The sequence below is a fragment of the Pogona vitticeps genome, chromosome 2 (genome assembly GCF_051106095.1).
Source record: "Pogona vitticeps strain Pit_001003342236 chromosome 2, PviZW2.1, whole genome shotgun sequence".
Lineage (NCBI taxonomy): Eukaryota > Metazoa > Chordata > Lepidosauria > Squamata > Agamidae > Pogona > Pogona vitticeps.
Genome location: NC_135784.1, coordinates 58,879,142 through 58,888,692, shown reverse-complemented (window position 1 = coordinate 58,888,692; position 9,551 = coordinate 58,879,142). Strand labels below are relative to the sequence as shown.

The following is a 9,551-nucleotide window of genomic DNA, read 5'->3' as shown; positions in this document are numbered from 1 at the left end:
TCAAGCTGCGATGAAGAGGCGGCATTACGCTTGCTTCTTTACCCACCCCACGGACCCACACGCCTCTCTTGCAGGGCAGGAGAGAAAAGGGAGGTGTTGTTTTTTTCCCGCCTTTCTGGCTCACGCCCGAAGCCTGCGGCTGCTTTCCCGCCTCGCCGCCGCCGCTGCTTTCCCGGGCAGCGGCCGCGCCCGCCTCCTCGTGCCTGGCGAGCCCCGCCCCGCCTCGTGGAGCCCGTCTGGCCGCCCGCTAACCGCCCCCCCTCCGCTCGCCCGCGGGGGCTGGGCTTCCTCCTTCGCTCGCGCCCGCCCCTTTCGTGCCTGTGGCTGTCGAGGCGGGTGATTGACGGGCGGGCTGCTCTCCCCCCCCGTTCCTCCTCCTCCTCCTCCGCACGGCCCCTCCCTCCTCCCTCCCCCCGCCAAAGACGAGAGGCCGAGCTGGTGTTTTTCCACTCAGCAGGATGGGTGATGCTCAGCGCTGCCTCCTTAGACAACAGACACGAGAGGTCAGGAAGAAAGCGCTTATAAATCACCGTTTCCTCCTTCGCAGCCCTCTTAGTCCGCCTCGCCGCTTTCCCCGGGACACATAGGACGGGGGCCACTCCGCGGGCACCCAGAGGCGCTGGACAGCTACCTGGTCCGAGAGGAGAAGCTGCTACAGGTACCTGGGGCTCCTTTGGCGGCGGTTTCGGGAGAGGAAGGCGGGCAGGAGGAGCTCGCCCGCCCGCTTGCCCGCCTGCCTGCCTGCCTCTCGCTCCCCTTGACACCCCTTGCCCCTCGCGGAACAAAGGAGGGCAAGGCATGCGGATCTCTCTCTTTCTCTGCTCACCCCCCCCCCGAAGTCACGGTTGAAGAACGGCTCCGGCGGAAGGAAAGGCGACCCCCACCCTCCCCGAAGCTACGCTTTCTTCTTTGGTCCCTTCCCTCCGCCGAGGGGGGGGGAGGAGAGAGACCCCCCTCCCGGCCTGAAGGGGCTCCGCTTTTGCCAAGCAGTTCCCCCCCCGCCCCCAGCTGGCGACCTGCCCACCCCAACACGCCTTCCCCCCCCTTTCTTTCTTTCATGCTTTCTTTTTCTTTCTTTCGTTCCTTCGTTCTCCGCCCCCCCCCCTTTTTCCTTTTCCAAAGCCTCCCTCCCAGGTTTGCGTTTCTCCTTCTCGAGGTACTTTCCGGATGCCCGGCTTCTACCGCCGGCGCCGTCCTTCCCCACCCCTTTGGGAGAGCGGAGTTTGGGGGGGGGGAGAGAGAAAAGACAGCATGGCGGTGTTCCTTTTGTCTGCCTCTTTTCTTGGGGGGGGGAAGAGAGAGAGAGAGAGAGAAATATATATGCCTGCCTGCCTGCGCACCTTTGCTGGCTCGAACGTGCGAATCCGCTCACGCGTCGCGCGCCCCCGCCCTCCCGCTACCTGGTATTAACTTTTCAATAACATTTCCATCGGCTGAGCGGGATTAGTCACTCTCGGTGCGGGAACCTTTTCCGCCCAATGTGGTCGTGTGTGTGTGTGTGGGGGGTGCCTTTGCAGCCTTTTGTATGTGCGAGCATGTGCTTCTCGCTTCCCTCCCGCCTCCGATCCCCCGAGCAGGAAGACACCAATAACTAAATAAATTAATTAAATAATCGCTGGCTTCCCCACGCACGGAATGCATCTTTCGCTGGACAGCAGTCGCCCCTCTGGGCACTGAACCCGCCCGTTCGCTTTTCTTGCAGGAGATGAAAGGCAAAAGAAAGAGGGTGGGGATGATGGCGCGGGGAAAGTTTGCTGGCCCGGCCGGATTGTGGGGGGCACAGGTCGGTGTCAAGAAAGTGATTCCGAATTTGCACCTCTCTCTCTCTGGCTGGGATCGGAAGCCACCCCTCTAGCGATGAATATTCATCTCCGTCTGTGATCGTTTAAGCTAACAATAGGGAAGGATACCGACTTTTGAGACAGCGCGATCAAAAAATGTCCATATAAGAACATAAGGAGGAAGCTACTTTGCATGCCCATTAGGATCGGCAGAAGGGCAACAGAGGATATTATCTGTACAGTATATTGTTTCATTAATTGGAGAAGACAGTGATCCTTACCTACAAAACCTGCTTTTTGACGAGGGACAATAAATTCTGAATCAGACAGTCTGAAATTTGAGGTTTTCTGGTTTGTTGTCATGTACACTATATATATATAAATAATGTTACTATTGCAAACATACGTGGGACAACGGGGAGAACAACCCAGACCTTTTAAATAGAACTGACTTCTGAATAATAGTTACAAAAATAAAAAGACAAAATGAAGAGCGAGGTGTGATGTGGGAGAAACAGGGCTGTCTTACATCTCTTGAATCTCCCCTTGACTCTGCCCTTGTGGAAAGAGTGCTGCCTTTCCCTTTCTTTTAACCTTAACTACTAATTTTTAACTTTATCAGGAAAGGCATTAACAAAAAGTGTGCCGAGATAAATAAATTGTACTTAATCTGCTGTTTTGGTCACCACTGTGTTTTCTTGTCTGGATACACCAGATTGTCAGCTGTTGGGCTGATAAAATCAAACTGCTTTGTTTCAAGAGCCAGGTGTGATTTGGAGTTTCTGCTAAGGTTTTGTAGCCTTTTTCTGTTTTGGAAAGTATTTTACACAAATGAGGTTTTTATAATATGGCATCTGAATGTGTGTGTGTGTGTGTGTGTGTGTGTGTGTAATACTACAGAGTAGTCTAGGCCATACTTCTGTGTCCTTGGCAAATTATTACCTAGATCTGTTTTTGGGTGAATGCAAACCATCCCTCTTGCAGAATTTGGCTTTAGAAGAGTGTCCAGGAATAGTTCCCAGATCCTTATCGGTGGATCTCTTGCAGAAGGGAAGAGGGATGGATTGTAGCTTGTATTTGATCTATTACTGTAATGACAGTGCTATTTCCTTAAAAAGTGAATGAACTCTGCAGAAATGAATACTGTAGATGTATATTAACTGTAGTACAGTAGTTGTTTCCTCTCAGTTTTCAGTTTTAGCATGTTCTTATTTCACCTACGACATCTTATGCTTAAAAACAAACTAAAAGCCTCCATTATTCCCTTTTATTTTGTAAGCCCCCCCCCTCCTGGCCCCATCTTCAGGCACCTTCTATTTTTTTTCTCACAAGGTCTTCATCGTTCATTTTCCTTTCACACTTTCCTTTGCAGTAATCTTCTTATATGGAACTGCCATCCCCAGCAAAGTCTGACACAACTTTAGCTGGGACCTGACAAATAATATCCTGCCATGTAGGGGGCAGTATTTCAGATATGACAAATAAATACGTTATTTTATAGAATGCATGGAGGGAAGACTGGAAAAGACAGGATTTAGAAAAACTTATTTGGTCTGTATGTTTGTTTTTGGAAAAAGGACAGAGCAGACTTCAGGAAGCAATGAACAAAACTTGCATTGTGGTTGAAGGGTGCTTCTCTAGCATAGCAGTTCCCACCCTTGGGTCCCCAGACTTTCTTGGACTGCAACTCCCAGAAGCCTTCACCACTAGCTGTGCTGGCAAGTGCTTCTGGGAACTGCAGTCCAAGAATGTCTGGGGACCCAAAGTTGGGAACCACTGCTAAAATATTAATTTTATGGATTACCAACAGCAGAAGATGCCTGTTGTTCATTTGTTCAGACAAATGTTTGAAAGTGTTATTCTGTGAACCGATTCTAAAATGAACAGCTTTCATTTTATTGCTATCAGGGACAGATTCTGGTGTGAAGCTGGAGTTACTTCACATTGGAGAAACCCTTATATATATTGGAATACTATCATCTGAACATTAATATGATTTCTTTACAATGACAGAATAAATATATATAAAGTGTTCTTGTGAGAGAAGGAGATAGACTGGGGTCAATAAGGCTAATAAATAATAGTGGGAAGTGATATAGGACAACACTTGGCTAGAATACTAAAAATAGATGAATGAGATATTCATTAGTCAGAACCTTGTTGCTCCAGTCAGGCTTGGATGAGACAAATTTTTCTCTGTGTGTTATGTGCTATCAAGTTTTAACTGACTTAGAGCAACCCTAATAGGGATTTCAGCGTAAATCGAGACATTTAAGAAATGGTTTTCCTAGTGTCACAGCCCAGTGAGTTTACATGGGCAAGTGGAGATCTAAACCTGGTTCGCCCGAATCCTGTTCTGCCACTCTGCCCATTAATTACCCTGCACTGTATACCACACTAGATAAATTTCTATCCAGGGGTTATTTCTATCCAGGGGGTAGTTTGCCAGACCACCAGTGGCATCTTAAATATGGAATACTGAACGTTCAGGGACAGATTTTTCAGTTCTAATGAAAAAAATGTGCGGCGGGAGGGCAGGCTGCCGGTTTGATCAGTGAAGCAATTGTTGGGGAAGTAGATATTTATCTCCTTTGTACCACCAGTGATTGCACCATTCTTCATTCAAAATGATAACTACCCTACTACTGTTGACTTTGTGGGAGGAAATGTGGGCACTCTAAGAGGGAGTTTGGCACAAGATCTTGCTCCTTTCTTATGAGGCATTTCCAACAACTGTAACTAGAGGACATTTGTTGGGTAGAGTTCTCACACTAGAATGCCGAGAATGTTTCATGCTCCCAGATGGGATGCTAGCTTGTAGCATGAATGTCACAAATGGCATGACCCGTGATGTTTGGTAGCTGGTAAGGAGTGGGGGCCTGGCCAGTTCTTGGAACTATGCCGCACTCTTACCTGCAATTCCTGTTCAGTTCTGCTACTAGTTTTCTCACAAAATCACTTAAAGCCACATATACACAGAAGAATCCAGCAGAGTGGTAGATCTTATTCTTTTTTAGCTGAACTTCTGAGTATTTTGCCATAAAGGTTGGTAGTTGCTCTGGTTAGATCTCTTTCACTGGGAGCAGGAAGGATTTCCCTTCCCTCCCTCTTTCTATGTCTTCAGGACAGAGTGGCTGGTGAATTGGAGAAGGGAAATGTCAGTAATACATAGGTTGGCTTACTTGTTTCAATAAGTACAAGTGGTGCCCCGCATAGCGACGATAATCCGTGCAGCAAAAATCGTTGCTATACGGATTCGTCGCTATGCGAAATTAAAAAGCCCATAGGAATGCATTGAAACCCCTTCAATGCGTTCCTATGGGCTTAAAACTTACCTTTTAAGTGAAAATCCTCCATACGGCGGCCATTTTAGCTGCCCGGTATGCAAGGAATCCGTCCCTGTTTTACCTGGCGGCCATTTTGGAACCGCCGATCAGCTGGGGAAAAAACATCGCTATGTGAAAATCGGTAAGCGAAACAGCTTACCGATCATCGCAAAGCGATTTTCCCCCAAAGGAAACATCGTTATGCGGATTCGTCGTTAAACAGGGCACCCATTATGCGAGGCACCACTGTATCAGTTTGCTACAATGTTCTTTACTTAAGGAATCTTTTTGTTCCTGCTCTGCACTTAGGGTGCACCATCTTCTGCATAATTGGAGTTAGACTGAGTTAGGTGGTAGTCTGGTGCTTGTTGAAAATACATATACATAGTCAAGGTATGTTTATTCAGTTAATTTATTTCTTCAAAATATTTATACCTTACGTTCTTCCTGAAAAGGATCCAAGGTTTTGCACAGCTGTTTCAAGGTTCCGAACAAAGAAATATTGAATATAATACGCATTGCATAGTCAACAGAACAATTTAGTAGTTTCAGTGTTTCCAAACACTTTTGCACATGGATTATTGAGATTGTGTGCTCATCTTTGATAACAGATGCATATTTCATTGATTTCTCTATCCAGAAATTCTGCTTGTCAGATCTAACCAGATCTAAATATTATACGTATTTGTTTACATTGTGGTAATGTAAATTGCTCTGCAAAATAATGTCTCTGCAAGAAAATAGAGATGTGGTATAGACAAACTCTGTTATTTTGTCCCAAAGGGAAAAGAGGTTATGAAATAATCAGTGATATGCATCTGAGTTAAAGCCTGTGTATGACATATTAAATTTTTAACAATTAATTGAGGATGTTAACCATTACACCATAAAATGAGGGCATCTCAGCACAGTGCATATTTTTTTTTTCCATTACATGGTGCAAAAAGTAGTTACAATTGTTTTGGGAAATGTCTGCAACTTAATACGAAAGTGATACTCCTCTGTGGAAATAATTCAACATTCTACCAGTTATTGTTAAGAAAATATTCAGTTCATCTGTGGTTTACATAATGTGGTCACGGTGTTGCAAGCTTAACGTTTTCTGGCTATCTCACTGACTTGGCAAGTTGATGTACAGTATAGGATGTTATTCTAGGTTGATGCTGGACACTCAGGCCTTCAAAGCCAAATATTACAGAATCTCTTTGCATTGGCCGGTGTTGGTTGTATAAGAATCAATTTCTTTAAAAAGATTATTTCTGGCAATATGTAATTTTAAAAAAAGCTATGAGAAACCTTCAAGCATGCCAGTTCTTCATGATGTAACCCCCTGCCCTGTAACCTGAGCCCAGAAAGCACAGAAGGAACACACACATACATGCACACACATGCAGATGCACACCTCCACCCCAGAGAAGAAACAGGAAAGGAAAGGAGAGAATGTGAAAGTGAAGCAAATTTTAAGGAGATGCAAAAAAATAAAAAAATTAAATAATAATCAGAATGGAGGACAGGTTGGTCTTTAGTCTGTTGTAGTTATGCTAGCTTTAGTTTTTGTTTTTAGTCTTAAATTTTGGTCACCTTCGTTTTCAGTCTTCAGGGTACCCTAAGATTTTTTGTTGGTTTTGGTGCAACAGAACAGGAAGAGATCGAGACTCAGCTCTGACGTTCAGATCAGATGCTGTTCATTTTAATACTAGCGCCATGCCCAGCACTATTCATGCAGCTGTTCACATGCTGATTGCCAGCTCTTCTAAACGTTCCTCTGTATCCTGTTTAAACTGCACATCGCTGTTCTTAATACATACTTGTGGTTACAAGGAGAAAAGGATCAATAAATGAAATCTAGTGAATAAACTCCCAAGTAGCTAGTCAGTCACTTCCTACCTTACAGGACTATATCAACTTTACAAGGTAGTACAAAGTTCACTTCTTATCTTCAACTGCTGGTGCTGCTGTTGTGCCATCAGGTTGATTCCAACTTTTGGCAGCTGGCCTAGGATTCTTGGAAAATGAAACTTGAAAGTGTTTTACTACTCCCTCCTTATAGTAGTGCCCTAGGACTATGAAGCTTGCTCAAGATTGCACAGATGGCAGGACACATGACCCTTTTTGAGTCATACACACTCTGGTGATCTCAGCTGGCCCCTCTCCCAGGAAGCACAGTGGGGAGTTGAATTTGTGACAGGGTGAACCCATCTCTTTTGGACAATGGACCAGTGAGAATACTGGCCCTATGATGTTACATGGCGTAATGACACTGTCCTCAGAACTGTTTCACTCAAATCAATGAGGAAAGGCTTCTATTAAAGAGCAGGGTTGGAACGGAGAGGAAATAATCTTGGAAAGCTGTACTCCAAGAGTGAGGAGCTGCCCTCACCAGTGCCGTATTCCCCTAAGAAAGGATATGTTTTCCTTGGCTTGTTTATTGTTACAAGACTGAGAAGTCTGGCGAAAAATGAATATGATGCACCTTTGCTCTTCTGCAGGCAAACAGGGACACCTAAATACCCCATTCTCTATAGTAGCTGCATAGACCACCACAGGCATTTCCTGCTTAAGTCACTTGGTGACTTCCGCAATCATTACACCAGCCCCTCAAATCAGAATTCTCTGCCAACTTACGGAATGAAGGAAAGAAGCTTGAAGACAATGGCTGCTGATGTCACTAAGGCATTGTGCTTTTCTTCATCTTAACAGATGAACAGGAATGGGTTACAGTGACAAAAGGAAGGAGGTAAGGATAAAGGCGAGGCACTGGATAGAAATTAATGCTGCCAAGGGATGAAGAATAGAAGGAAAGGGAAATTGGTTGGGAATGGAAAACAGGACCTGCCTGGCTTGATGTCTTTTAGTTTGTTACATTCATATCCCATCTCTGTTTAATTGAGTTCCAGGCAGTGTATGCACTTGTGGTTCTCTTCACTGTAACATCACAACAACACTGTGAAGTCGGTTAGTTTCCACACTGTAACTGGCTTAAGGTCACCCACTGAATTCTGCGGCTGTGTGGGTGTTGCCGCCTGAGCCCTTTGTTTAGCACTCTGACCATTACCTTGTATCTAATATTTATACAGCCATATTTTCACATAACAACCTTAGCCCTTGGACCATGTTTGGGCAGTGCAGAATTCCGGGGGGGGGGGCGCAGGAGGGGAGAGCATCCATAAACATACTGTAGGAGGGGATCAGAAATATAAAGGCTTAGTTCACAAACCTTCAAGAATGCAGCTTGCTGATTATGGTTAGAAGTGGAGAAGGTTGCATCCATTCTGAATTTGGTCATTTTTCTTAACTCCCACTCTGTTTGAGATCTAATCAGGATACAGTACTAGCAGAACTCCGCTTGCTCTTCCAGATTTCTCTGTAGAACCTTTGAGCTCTGCAGGAAGCATTCAGCTTTTGCTGTGCTTGTGGTAGTGTGCCAAGCATCTTTAGATCATGGCTAATATTTTATATATGATAAAAGCTGAGCAATAAAAGACAGCCACCTATACAGCCCAGTGCTTCTTTAACTTACCTCTGTGTGTGTATATGAACCTGTATCTGGATCAAATAATTGTAGCAAACAGGAAACGTAATGTGACTTCTTGAAATCTCATCTTTATACTGTAGTTCCTTCATAGTTGCACTGAATTTGCAGTTCATAGTTAGTCTCACAACCTCCTTGCATAGATTAGATTGTGAGTTTTAATGTTGCCAAGAGACTGCAGTTCCATGTGAGCAGTGGTTGGAACTCATCTTGGTTTCCAAACTAAACACTACACATGCTCATGAAAAAAAAGAGGCTCAATTTTTTAGCAGCAGCACCTGGGCTGCTCAAAGGTTCCTTGGCAGCAGAGTAGTCCAGCTTTGCTAACCAGCTTTCTTGCTGGCAGGTATGTTAAGAAGACATTAGTTAAATAGGGCTTGAAGGCCAGGAGCAAATATCCAGGGCTGCCTACTGTATACGTTATATAACATAGTAGTAATGGTAGTAATAATACACTTCCCTCTTGATGTGTTTAAGTTTTTGTCAACTCCGTTCATGTTCTGCCATTTCCAGGAACGTCTTAAAACAGAGACCGAAAATTTTGCCTCGTGGCAAAATTATGAGTGTTCAGTATATAATCGCACATTTCCTATCACCCCCTATCCACCTCCCTCTTTGCTTTGCCTCCAAATCAAATTAGCTTGCTTCAATTTAGGAATCTTTGTTTAGATGCAGCTTGCTTTGTAGATGCAGCTTGCCTAAGCATGAAATAGCTGTATATGTGTGCTCTGTTCCTATTGTAAACATGACTTTTTTCTGATTATTCAAGCAGATTCCATCCATTTATCAAGATACATTCATTTTCTAATATCAACACTTTCTGGTATTAAGGGCTGCTTTGCAAACTCTGGTCAAAAATCCTGTTTCTTAGTGCAGTGAATTGCACTAGAGTAGGCTCAGTGAGTCAATGGG

General features: G+C 44.7%; 1 protein-coding gene across 4 annotated transcripts in view; it reads left to right on the top strand.

The window, feature by feature from the left end:
• Positions 1-400: 400 nt before the first annotated feature.
• Positions 401-9,551, top strand: part of SLC6A6 (solute carrier family 6 member 6) — a 71,016-nt gene continuing 61,865 nt past the window's right edge. For 2 of the 4 annotated variants that reach the window (XM_072989510.2, XM_078385241.1), the window contains exon 1: positions 401-658. The gene's annotated coding sequence lies outside the window, so the exon portion shown is untranslated. The remainder of the gene's footprint in view (positions 659-9,551) is intronic. The other 2 variants (XM_072989508.2, XM_072989506.2) reach the window with 2 other exon arrangements.